This window comes from Hevea brasiliensis, chromosome 1 (assembly GCF_030052815.1).
Source record: "Hevea brasiliensis isolate MT/VB/25A 57/8 chromosome 1, ASM3005281v1, whole genome shotgun sequence".
In the NCBI taxonomy this organism is placed as follows: domain Eukaryota; kingdom Viridiplantae; phylum Streptophyta; class Magnoliopsida; order Malpighiales; family Euphorbiaceae; genus Hevea; species Hevea brasiliensis.
The window spans coordinates 24381486-24396017 of record NC_079493.1 but is presented as its reverse complement, the minus strand read 5'-3'; the positions used below and the strand labels follow the sequence as shown (position 1 = coordinate 24396017).

At 30.9% G+C, this 14532-nt stretch overlaps 1 pseudogene; it reads left to right on the top strand.

The window, feature by feature from the left end:
- The first annotated feature begins 5549 nt into the window (after positions 1-5549).
- LOC110645336 (putative inactive disease susceptibility protein LOV1) lies at positions 5550-11828 on the top strand (annotated as a pseudogene).
- Positions 11829-14532: the final 2704 nt, after the last annotated feature.

Below are 14532 nucleotides of genomic sequence, written 5' to 3'. Positions count from 1 at the left end.
TTAGTTAGTAGGATTTTTTTATTAATTAAAATTTAATAATTACATATCTTTATATATTCAAATAGGTTTTTCTATTAATTAATTATTTTTATATTAATAAAATAAGTAATTATATTAAATATGTAAGAGTATTTTAGTCGGTTTATAAGTTTGCTCCACCTTATTCGTACTTTTATATATTCTGTTTGCTTTAAACGTGTGTTACATGTTTTCTATACTCGTTGTATATATTTATAATTTAATATTTTTACACATAATTTTTTATTATATATAATATTATTATAATATATTGATTATTATTTGATAATATATAATTTTTTTTATTTTTCATGAAATATATGTTATATGTGCATTTATCATTTTTAGATTAAGTACATGAAAATGAAAGTGTGTCAGTGAAACTATAATATAATTTTATAGTTGTAAATGTTTTGTAAATATATAAATTTAGCTATTTGTTATTTTGCTAGTTCATATATTTTTGTGTTAAATTTATTCAATAACGAAGTATTGAATTATCAAGACTAATTAGTTTTTACCATTTTATAATTTTTAGAAAATATATATAATTAGAATTAAAAATCTAAATTTTTTCTAACACTATTTATGACTATATATATAATAGTAAAATAAATTCAATTTGATATAATGTTGATTATTTTTATTTATTTTTATTCAATTTTTTTTATTTTTATTTGATAAAATTAATTATGTAAGCTCATATCAATAAGTATCAATATTATTAATTTTTTATTTGATATGTAATATTTAATATAATTTCATATTTTCTAATGATATGGAAAAAACTTTAAAAATAAAATTGGAAAATATGTTGACACTAACAAATTATTTATAAATAATAGATTTAAAAAACACTGATATTAGTATATTAGTTTTTTAATTAGAATGATTGTAGTAAAAAACATATAAAAAATTATTTGATTTATAGTAAAACACTTCGTCAAACTAACTTATAACATATTTTTAAATTAATTTTTTCTTAATTAAGAAGTAAACGTCAAATTTTAATAAAAGAAGTTATTGAATTCAAATAAAAAAAATCTATTAAATTATATAATGCTTGTATTCATATAAAAACTAGACTCTTTTTAAATTAAAATATTAATTTATATTTATATTTAAATATAAATTTATTAAATTGAAATAATAATTTTATATTCAAAATATAATTTCTAATTATTTTTATACGTATTTATTATTTATCAAGTAAGGATAAAATTATAATATTAAAAAAATAATTATATATTTTTTACATGTATATTATATAATCGTCCTATTAATTATATTAATTTACAATTAAATTCAAGCCTAATATATTAAGTTAATTATTAATTATTAGATAATATATATTTATCTATTTCAATTTTTTTTTATATATAATTTGTTTTATATGCTTTGTGATTTTATATTATTTAAAAATTTGAAATTCATATAATTTTATTATATATTGCATACTAATTAAATATTTTTCATAAATCAACGGACATGATTTTTTTATAATATTTTTTCACTGTTGTATATATGTATATATAAAGCTTATATATCAATAAATGTAGTAGTATTTATAAAGTTCTTATAAATTCAATTTTAATTAGAACTAACTTATATATTAATGCAATAATTAATAATTTTAGAAATATATTTATAATTAAAAAATATAAAATTTTTTTAAATGAAATTTATTTAATGAATTTATAAAAAATTAAATTAAAATAAAACTTTAATAAAAAAAAATTCATATGCTTAGCTATCTAAAATTATTTTTTTTTTCTTATTCTTTTACGTCAATTCAAATATATTATATAAAAATATTTTTACATAAATAATTATAAGATAGAAATAAAAATCCATTAGGATTTATTAGAAAAGTAATTCAAAGAAATAAAATACCTTCCTATACATTTTTGTAAATAATATAAATTGTGAAGGTATTTTTATAAAATTTTATTTTAAATTATATTATAATAAAATTTAAATAAATAGAATTTAAATACAAATAGGACTAAAAAGTTTTTTATTTATATAAACTCTAAAATTATATGAACAACTTAAATTTTAAGTCTTAAGAATTTTTAAATTTATATGTACTCTAAAATTAAATTAAATAATAAAAATATAATTATAAATATTATAAATAACGAAATGTAATTTAGATAAAGTCAATATTCTCTTTTAACACTTTTTTTTTTTTTTAATTTGTGCTGTATGTTTATACTTGTTATACATATTCGTGATTTAACTTTTTTGATTCATAATTCTTTTGTAATTTTTATATATAAGATAAAATTAATATAATATATTGATTTCAATAAAAAATTTTTTTAATATGTTGCATTTCAAATTTTTTATTTATGAATATAAATAATAAAAAATTTATAAAAAATTCTTTTAATATAATAAAGTTCATTTATATCATATTATAATGATTGAAATTTTTTATTTAAACATTTACTACACTACTAACTCTAAATGAATATTATGAAAAAATTTATAGACATTATTCTATATAATATTTTAAAATAATATTAACAATACATATTTTGTAATTTTGAGTAGTACATATTTTGATGATAACAATAGTGACATATATAATGAAATAACGATGTGTTAATTAAAATCATTTATTGTTTTAATGTAATAATGTTTATAATAAAGAAAAATTTTTGTAGAAAATGCTTAAGTAATATTACTAAAATAAATTAAGGTACCAAAATTTTTTACTATTTTTTAAAATAGCGTTTATAGGAAAAAAATAATAAAATATAAAAAAATATTTATAATAAATTATCTTTATAATATTTGCATTTTAGTTTTTATTTAAATAAATCTAATATATTATTATTAAGTATAATTATTATTAAAATAATATTAAAAATTTAATATTAAAAATTGAAAATTTTAAAGATTTAGTGATAGACATTACGGTGCTATATGACCTCATTCATAAAAATATTAGCGGCGAACTTTGTGTCGTTAAAAGATGATGTTGTATAACTTTGATAAAGTATTAGCGACGCAATTTGTATCGCTGAAGGTATTAGTGATGAAGTAACATGGATTAACTACCATTATCGTTAATATGTGTAATTGGCAACAAATTATTTCTGTATCGCTATAAATACGTTTTTTTTAATTTTATAAATAATAAAAATAATGAAGTGCATTTTTAGAAATCCTAACATTTCCATTTTTATATATTATATAGAATATTTAATTTTATAATTATAAATTAATATTTTGAATTATAAAAAAACATAATTAAGTAGATTTAAATATAAATAGAATTAAAAATTTTAAATTTTTATAAACTCTAAAATTAATTAGATAATAAAAAAATAATATAATTATAAATGATAAAAATTATGAAGGGTATTTTAGGAAATTCCAATATTCCTTATATATATATATATATATATATATATATATATATATATATATATATATATATATATATAAGTGTAAAACTAGTCCAGTTCAATTTTTATGTTCTAACAACTTTTATATAATACTTATGTATGTTTATAATTATATCATCCTATGTTTAAATTGAGGGATTTTATCCTTTAGACTTAGATTTAGGCTAGAGAATTTTTTTTGCCCATACCGAGGCTAGATATATCTAAGAGATAAGATGTATGATGAGATACACCTATTAAATATATGAGTCTTACATGTTTATGTCTTAGGTCCGTGGTAGACCAAGTCTAAATAAAAATTTCCTTAGACTAATGCTAAATAAAAATAGAATTGGATTTGGTTCAAATCCCATGTATTCATGATATGTTTAAAAATTAAAAATTTAAAATATCAGCTTTACATGATATCACGATCACTTTATTAAAAGTTTTTTTATTAATCAAATGAAAAATTTATAAATTTATAAATTTCAAATTTTAAATCAAACATTTAAAATCCAAATTTCAAATCTAAATTTTATAATCCAAACACAACCTTAAATTAAATATATAAATATAACTAAATAGGTTGCTAGCTCAATTGCTGAAAAGTAGTTTAAAATTAGTTATTGTCATTTCTCAATTATGTAACTTGTAATATAAGTTTTTTTTTTTTTGTCAAATATAATTTAATAAGATTTTATGTTGGCTAGGGCTTCATGCAATGCAAATGATCCATATTGGCTTCTATCCTCACACAACTATTTTACTCTTTTTCCTATTTTAAAAAGAAAACTCAAATAAATTGTATCTTATTCAATTTATCAAATGAATGTATCCTATGATTAGTTTGTGTTAATTACCCATGAGTTGAATTACTACAGTAGGTATAAAATGAAAAATAAATTCCTCTACCCATTAATTTAAAATTTAAAACAAATAAAATGATTGATCACATTGAGTATTGTGATATCACTGCAAAAATCTTTAAGTGATGCCAAGATAACACAAAAATAGGAGTCTTTCAGCAATATACAAAAACTTTCTGATCTAATTAACATAAAACCTTTCTAACTAGGAGATCTATAGTGATAGTAAAAGACATGGATTGATAGGTCTGTGGGTGAAGAAGAAGGAGAATATTAGACATTGTGACAGTCAAATTATTGATTATAAATTGGAGAATTTTTGCATAAATAATTTTCCTTGTTCTAATTACCTTTTAAAAATTCTTTTCCTCTACTTCAAATTTATCAAGCAAATATAATTAAAATTAATTCATGCTATGCAGATCTACATATAGGAAAGGAGCCAAAGATCAGGGTCATTAGGACAGCTATAAGGTTTCAGCAATAAAAGGGAAAGTAACTTCTAGGTACACGCACATGATTATCTCATTCCTTAGGAAGGAATTCACTTCGGGTTTGGAGGTTTAATGGAGGAGAGGTCTTCAGTCTGGTTTGTGAACTGAGAAGGCATGCTTGAAATGTTCAGCTCTTGGAGAGTATTTCATCTTCGAATCCAAGAACAAAGCCCTTCACCATAAAAAGAAATGACGATGTATAATTTAGCAATCAAACACTAGATTTAATAAATGAAATTGCAATTCAATTTTTGCCAGATAAAATGTAAAAAAGCTATAAATTAAATGGTCTGGAAGGTTATGGAAAACAGAGGAGTACATACTTCTTATAGTTGGGAGTTTTGCTTAGCATCATCAATCTTCTATGTAAACATGACGTGCATGGCTAATTTTATTCCAATCCTCACCCTGATTATCCCTAATCCTTGCGGATAACTCCGGTTGTCTTGATAATTTTAATTCGCGGACAGCCTTAATAAGCTGCAGTCCATCAGGAAGCATCTTTAAATTTCTGCAGGATCTGATCTCCAAGTCTTTCAGGCTAGGCAGTGCTCCTTCCTCCACATTCCTTTCCTCCAGAGACTCCAGCTCCCAGAACTTGAGGACTTCAAGCTTAGCAAAACCGCCACGACTGGAAAGCATTTTCTTTCCTGTAAAGGATCTAGACAACAATCTCAGAATTCTGAGGTTAATTGGATCCTCTGCCATTTCAGATGCAGATAAGGTGGGTTCAATGAGGTTCTGAGGCAACTCAGAAACTAGATAGCCAGATGGTTAAGGGATGAATTTATCTCTTTGCATGGTTTTCTTAAAGCTATAGAAGTTAATGGATTAAGTTAAGGAGGAGACGTTTGGATGCAGGAACTCTATGATGCGTTGCGCTTAGCAGAGGATGTTATTGGGTTGTTCTTGTATAAGAGAGAGAAAATGAGGAGGACTTCGACAGGTCCTTTCAAGAATCTAGCTCTATGTCTTCACAATTTCCTGTCTGAACGAAAGCTTGGCAAGGAGATGGACCAGATGAAAGCTAAGATTCAAGACATCTCCGAAAGAAAGTTCAGTGCCATTCAACGACGGCCAATACGTGTTCCTTCCGATATTGCAAGGGCAACACCATATGATTCTTATAATGTTGATGAACAACCTGATATTCCAATCTTCGATGATCATATAGATGATATTGTGGAGATTTTGCTTAGAGATGATCCAAATTGCCTGACCATTTCAATCGTCGGCATGAAAGTTAGTGGTAAAACGAGCCTAGCAAAATCAATCTATGAGAATCATGCCATCATAGACCATTTTCCAGACCGAGTTTGGGTGCCTTCAACACGTATGGACAGACTCATGAAAAAAATTGCAGGGGAGGAGTATGAGAAATTGAAACTGGAATACGATAAAAAGACATCTACGAGTATGGATTTGAATGATTTCTTATATGGGTCAAGGCTGATACTCAATGCTTCCTTGACGTCTAAGAAGTATCTGATTGTGATTGATGATGAATGCTGAGAGAGTTTCTGGAATGAACTTGGGGTTGCATTAGATGATCTATCAAATGGTACCAGAATACTTTTCACTGCTTGCAGAGTAGGACTAACTCCACAATTAAGTGAGAGAAACTTTTCTTATAGGGTGCAACTACGAAGCGATGATGAGAGCTGGGCATTGTTTACTCATACCCTGAATAGGGACATACCCCTGGAGCTTCTACAACTGAAAAGAGAAATTCTAAGGAGATGCGGAGGTTTGCCACTGATGATAAAAAAACTTGCAGGTCTACCGTCAAAGAAAGATGCAAGTCCTGAGAAGTGGTCAAGGGTACTAGAGCAGGTCAATCAAAATGAAGGACCTTGGTTTACAACCTTGCGTGAAATCAATAAGAATTTGCCACTCTATTTGACCCGATGTCTCTTCTACTTTGGGTTGTTTCCAGAAGACTTTGAGGTCCCTGCAAGAAGATTGATTGGCTTGTGGGTTGCAGAGGGTTTAGGGCGTCAGAAGGGAGATGAGGAATCTCCAGAATGTGTCTCAGAGAAGTGCTTGATGGAGCTAGTAAACCAGAACATGATCCAAGTGACAAAGAAGAAGATGAATGGAAAAATTAGCAGATGTCGCTTGCCCGATGCTTTGCGAGTCCACTGGCTGTCAAAACCCAAGGAAGCTTTCTTTCTCGAGGATAACGTGGGCATCAATTTGTCTACAAACAACATGGATGTAATACGCCGATTAGCTGACCATCTTAACTATAAGGATGCTAGCTTCGACCATATCCATGGTAAACACATTAATTCTTCTGTATACTATTCTTATCGAGATGTTTCTTTTTGGTCCTTTGATACTCGAGAAGGAAGCAGGGCTGGAGAGGACATAGAAAACTTTCTTGAGCGATGCATCTCTAGCGGCTCCTTCTGTTTCCTGTGGGTGCTAGATCTTGAAAATGTATACAAGCCAAAATTGCCCAAGGCTGTAGGTCAACTCGGTTGAGGTACCTTGGATTGAGGTCAACTTACCTGAGACACTTCATTGACAAACTGCTAAACCTTCAAACACTAGATTTGAAGCGTGCTTGCTTCAACACTATCCCCAATTCAATCTGGAAGATGCAAAGACTAAGACATCTGTTTTTAGATGAGAGTTTTTGCAGCATGTTTGTCCCTCGACAAGAGGACAGCTCTCTGGTGGATCTCCAAACACTTTGGGGTGCATTTGTAGATGAGAATAGTCCAGTGAGAAATGGCCGGGATAGATTGTCAAAGATTACAAAGTTGGGACTAAAGTGCAAGGCATCAGTTTCAACTCAAAATGAGGCAATGTCCGCACAGCTGGTAGCTGTGGCGAACTGGGTTATGAACCTGAAACATCTTCAATATTTGAGATTGAAATCATTTGATGAATCAGGTCTGCCTTGGGATCTGTACTTGGAGTCATTGTTAGGCCACAAGGATCTCTGCAGTGTATATTTGGTTGGAAAGCTAAAAAATCAGGCTTGCTTTTTTACTGCAGGAGTAAGGTCTCCATCACTGAATGTGGCTATTACTTTCCTAATCACAGGAGAAATGACCGTCTCCCCCACATCAAGGTCCTTTCTGGACAAACGCCACAATGAAAACCAAGAAAAATATAATTCATGTAATTGAAAGACGTCAACCCTGAGCCGGTCCAACTTCCTGCGAAGTTTATGTTGCTCAATCAAATCAGTGAAAGCTAGAACAAACCTCATAAGAATTCCAGTCTCTATTTTTCGTGATGCTCTTATCACAAAGACATCAATGACTCCTTCAATGTCATATGCAATCTCCCTTAAACTCTTCGACCCATGCGATCTCCCTTAAACTCTTCGACCAATTAAGATGCCCAGAATGAATAATTTCTCTCAGTTTGCTTTCGACGCATTCGAGGAGATCTTCTAATCCAAGCAAGGAAATTGAGTCGTGAAGCATCAGATTGGACAACTTCCATGACGCAACGAAAGCAATTTCTCTCTCCTCCTCTAGTCTTGGTCTCTGCTTCTTGCTAGCTCTTTTTCTTGTTAAAATGATGAGAAAGAAAAAACAAATTTCTTGACAATTTAAAAGTACAACTTATGGGGCAGAATCTTGGAAAATGAAATGTGCAAGTTATTTAGCAGAAGCTGCTCACAGCCATAGCCCATTTTTATAATATAATAATTTAATAGGTAGAGAATTATTTTCCAGGGTTAAGATTCCCAGGAACAAGTAACCATAAGAAATTGGTCCACTGTCCATAATTTCTTTCTCATTGAACAAGATCGTAATAATGGTTTTATTTAGCAGTTAGAGGTTGGAAATTGAGATATTTTGCTATAAATTTCTTTGATGCAATATGTTTAGTTGAAAAGCAGCGGCTCTCTATAGTTTGTTGCAAGGGTGGGTTTTGCGGTCGTTAAGACAATTCTCACCAAAGCAAGAAAGTGAAGAGCCGCCAATTCAATTTTAAGGGAAATTAAAAGAAACCATTTGTAAAAATTTATAAAACCACTTCTAAAATAGAAATTTTAGGTTCGGAGTCCATATACGTGTGAGGAGAGTGTTAGGCACCCCACATCATCCCTTAACAAGGGGAAGTGGATTTAATGATGTGCTCTTTATAATTTAAGATTAATAATTTTTGGGGTTAAAATTACGATGTTGGTTCCTATTATCTATTACAGGAACATTTGATATTTCACAATTCCGTGGTATCCCAAGAACACAAGTAAATGGGATGGCCCTAAGGTGAGTTGATGTTGTATTTGTTTAATTTGTTATGTATTTATTAAATTCCTCCCTCCATGAATTAGGATTCTAATTTCAGAACCATTTGTAAAAATTCATAAAACAACTTCTAAAACAGAAATTCTAGGTTCGGAGTCCATATACGTGTGGGGAGAGTGTTAAGCACCCCACATCATCCCTTAACGAGGGCAAGTAGATTTAATGATGTGCTCTTTATAATTTAAGATTATTAATTTTTGGGGTCAAAATTACGATGTTGGTTCCTATTATCTATTACAGGAACATTTGATATTTCACAATTCCGTGGTATCCCAAGAACACAAGTAAATGGGATGGCCCTAAGGTGAGTTGATGTTGTATTTGTTTTGTGACGCCCCTTACCCGTCTACCGTATAGCCGAGCAAGAAGTGCCACATTCGGTGCCGGAGCACCCTATCTTGTTTTATCATATCTACTGTAAACTTTTGATGTCATCTAAAACATGTATTCTATGCGTAGAATTTTTTTTATACCAATTAATAAATTCTCTAAATTTTATTTTATTTCTCAAAATTTTTCCTATATTTTTTTAATATTTATTTCATTAATTTATGCCTCATCACTATAGTTTAAGTATAGTTCCAGACATTTTAACTATTCGAACAGACATTAGTTGTCGAAACAGAAAATGTATGGACTACCTACGATGTGGGCGTTACAATTCTTCCCCTCTAATAGAAATTTCGTCCTCGAAATTTACCTAATGTGAAGAGCTGAGGGAACTGCTGCCTCATCGTCTCCTCACTCTCCCATGTCGCTTGCCGACCCACTAGTAATATTGTCCGCTCTGGGCCGAAGCCCTCACGGTTTTAAAACGCGTCACTAGGGGTTACGAACCACCAACTTATAAACCCAGCATCTCTCCCGTGTTTTGTCGATGTGGGATTTGCCTAGGGTGTTACAATCCACCCCCCTTATGGGACTTAGCGTCCTCGCTGAGGTTTGCCCCACCATCGTTCAAGGTTGCATGCGGAGCGGCTCTGATACCACAAATGTAATGGGCCGGCCCACTAGTGATATTGTCTGCTCTGGGCCGAAGCCCTCACGATTTTAAAACGCGTCACTAGGGGTTACGAACCACCAACTTATAAACCCAGCATCTCTCCCGTGTTTTGTCGATGTGGGATTTGCCTAGGGTGTTACATGTTTAATTTGTTATGTATTTATTAAATTCCTCCCTTCATGAATTAGGATTCTAATTTCAGAGAGGTATTATTTGATCCCTAGAAGTTCACAATAAGTAAGGAGGACTCTTAACCTACTTATTATTTACCTCATCATTGGCATCCCAAATAATTGAGGGTGAGGTGTGTGTAGTGAATATGCATGAATCAACATAGGTATAGATTTTCATCCCTTTTAATTCGGACTCTAATCCAAAAGGAATGTATTAACTGAAACCTAGAGAGTTCTCTTCATTAATGAGGACTCTCAGTCAATGAAGAAAAGTTTTATCATTGGCACAATTATGCATAAAACCTTTACCCATATCGTTTTATAGTAAACTATTTAGTGTTTTAAAACAATGGTATCTTGTTTAACTAAGCCAAGCTGAAGGAAGAACTTCTTTAACAATATAACCGCGTGGACTCCAAGAAGGATTCTGCATTGGGTTCAAATATAAAGTTCAGAGTTCTTAGAAGGACTCTCCCGTGAACCGAACATTGAAATGTGTTTAATAAATTTGTTGAAGAGTTTATAGAATTCTATAAAAATAAGCATTGGGTTTTTTAGGGAAATGACTCTCTTTTGATCTCCCCTATTACGTATCGAATAAATTTTTATAAAACGAAAAACTACAGAAATTCAAGGAAAGAACTCTTTCTCAAACTCCTGTATTTACAAAAAGCGACTCTCATAAAGACGTTAAATCATGGGGGTTCAAGGAAAGAACTCTCTCCCAAACTCCCATATTTGTAAAGGATGAGTTTTATAATAGAAACATAGAACTGTGGGAATCCGAGGAAAGGACTCTCTCCCAAACTCCCACTTATAAGACATGAATATTCAGAAAGTGATGTAAAGAATAAAACGATTCTCTATGTATGTGCGAAACCTCTAATTGCATGTCATTTTTTGATCTCTCTTACTATCCAGATTCTTTTCACTCTCTTTATTTTCGATCTCTTATTAGTTACCTGAACTCTCCATTTTACTCAAACTTATATATGACCTTCTTGCCCTTATTATTCCCGACCTCTTTAATTGGATCTGAACTCTCTGTATTAAATCGAACTCATTGTATTGAACTCTCTCACTTCCATTATTTCTAGTCTCCCTAATCAAATCCAGACTTTTTATGTCAACATCCGTGTATTTACTCCTCATATCTGAACCTAGAGTAATATTTATACCACTTGAACTCTTACTCATACTACTAAAAGTAAAGAATGACGTATGTGTTACTGTGACAGGCCAAAAGTAATATTTGTGAGATAAGTCAACCTGACTCCAATCTACTCTAAAAGTTCGGCATGATTAAACATTCTAATAGTTTGGATTTTAGCTTACATAGCAAATATAACCCAAAAGTACCCAAGACCGTCAAGGCATTTACCTATAAAGAAGTATGAAGGTGATGGGAGGACTAATGCTGATGTCTCACGTCCAAATGAGGCTGCCAAAGCGGGGCCGACCAAGAGCGCTTTTTGTGATCACGAAGGCGAATGGGGCAGGATCTCACTGATGAATCAAGACTGGACCACCGAGGAATTGGGTGAATCTACCGAAGACTGGGACCAAAGTATTGGGACTTTGGTAAAGATTCTTTAGAAAATAAGTTCCTAAAGCCTCTTTTGCACAAGTAATTCTATATTTCAGGAGATAGACAAACTAGAAATTGAAAATGTGAAAACAAAGGATTGAAATATGAAGGAAAGCTTAAAGACTAAGAACTTCAGTTCAAAAGAAAAAGATTCTTAAACCAAAAGACCAAGATTCCAAGACCCAGACTCTTTCAAAATTAAAAACCAAGACCCCTTCTATAGTGAAGCATTCAAGTATTTATAGGGAACGGAGGTCTTCAAATGAATGACCAGGATTTCAGATGGCAAGATTGAAGGGTGTGGCTTTAAAAGGATTGAATCCAAAGGTCAGAAATTAAAGAGACCAAAAATTAAAGGCTAAGATTTAGCTTGGGATTCTCTTGTCCTTCTTTGTCTAATCTGACTGCTAGAGGCTTTGCCTTATAGAATGGATCCAAAGGTTGGCAACGAAAGGTGCTTAATCTGTTATTCACTTTAATCTAATGACCCAAAATCTATCCTTATAAGTGAGATCAATGGTGTGGATTGAGGCGTACTGGAATGCTTTAACCACCTCAGATCTAATGGTTTGAGTTTATCCTTTTAGATGAAGTGGATGGTGGAAATTGAGTCGTACCCCGAATGCTTTAACTAACTTAGATCTGACGGTGGGGGAGTTTATCTTACAAATCAAAGGTCATGACTGAAAGTAGCTCCTGAACTCCTGATTTTCAAACCTTTCGATCTTTATTGGCCACCTCTAGATCTACCCGATCTCTATGTCTTGTTTCCTTTCTTGATCTCATTATGGTTGGCAACTTTGAGAATGTCCGACCTCTTATACCAACCTTTTCCATGTCCGATCTCTTCTCGATTCCCTCAATCTCTTTTTTATCCGTCCCTTGTATCTGGCTTATGTTGGTGGTCATCGAATAATGGGGAAGCATTAAATTCTTCATTTACTAATGAGCCGCTTCGAGTTCTGTGAGCATTAAATGCCTAGGCCTATATATACTAGGGGGTAGTAGGCTGCCATTCTCACATTTCCACCTTTCCTTCTCTGGTCAATTTTCGATGTGTTCTTTTTTCCATGCCTTGCATTTCCGGTGCCGATTCTCATCATGACAACCGTCTTGATCTTTTTTCGATAACTTCGTTTGCCTATCACCATTCTTTAGTTGGTCTTTTGGTCCGAGCCAAAGGCCGATCTCGAGAGAGGGGACTAGTAATTTCAATCTTAGTATCAGTGATTGCCTCTTGAAGTTCATTTGGCTCCTAACCATCAAGAGTCCTGATTGAAGCTTGATTCTAGTCTATTACATCGACAATGATGATGACCTTTCCGTATTCTTTACCATAGTTGACGAGAGCTACCTTCTTGACCTCCACTATCTCTTGAACAACATCTTGAGATCAGGAGGTGTCCAAATTATGGAAGTAAGATAGGTAGAATGTAGGTTCATTTATAATTAATGATTGGGTTAGAGAAGACCGCCTAATGATGTAATATGATCTTTTGGAAATAAAATAGACTTTTATTTAAGATTGACTCTATTTTATTTTATTTATTTTGTTTTTATCTATTTATTATGTCTTTTATTGTTCGCATTGTTTGGATTACCCTTTTAATCATTCTATCTAATACCTTATTTAGCCGATCTTTTTTGTCCAGACTCTTTCTTACCCGATCTTTAGCTAGTCCGATCTCATGTGTCCAATCTGTTCCTCTCTATTCAATCACCTCTCTATGTAATCTGATCACAAAACTAATTGTGCGTGAGGTCAAATTATTCTGAAGCCAGATTCATTTGGGAAACGATTCGAACCATTGCTGAATTCAAATAAGTGATTTGTGATCAGGTCGTAATTTAGGTAACTTGTTGAGATCGAATGATGTTAAGATGGGAAATTCATTCACTGAAATTATAATTGCATCATAAATTTTAAAGAGAAAATTTATATATTAAACAACGACCAAAATATTTTGGGCAGGTTAAAAACAAATAGAACGCTGAAAATTAAAATGCTGAAAATCTGAATTGCTGAAAATTAATATCAACTTGGATCTTGAATCCAGAGATTGATAGCAAGAAATTTAAATTGCTGAAAATTTAAAATTCAACTTGGATCTTGAATCTAGAGGTTGATGATGGGAAATTTAAATTGCTGAAAATTAAAAATGAACTTGGATCTTGTATCTAGAGGTTGATGACGAAAATTTAAATTGCTGAAAATTAAAAATCAACATGGATCTTGAATCCAGAGGTTGATGACTGAAAAGTAAATTATTGAAAATTAAAAATCAACTTCGATCTTGAATCTAGAAGTTGATGACTAAAAAGTAAATTGTAGGAAATTAAAGTCAACTTGGATCTTGAATCCAGAGGTTGATAACTGAAATTTAAATTACTGAAAATTTAAAATCAACTTGGATCTTGAATCCAGAGGTTGATGACTGAAAAGTAAATTGCTGAAAATTTAAAAATCAACTTGGATCTTGAATCCAGAGATTGATGATTGAAAAGTAAATTGCAGGAAATTAAAGTTAACTTAGATTTTAAATCCAGAGGTTGATAACGGAAAATTTAAATTGCTGAAAATTAAAATCAACTTGGATCTTGAATCCAGAGGTTGATGACTGAAAAGTAAATTGCTAAAAATTTATAAATTAACTTGGATCTAGAATCCAAAGGTTAATGACTGAAAAGTAAATTGTAGGAAATTAAAGTTAA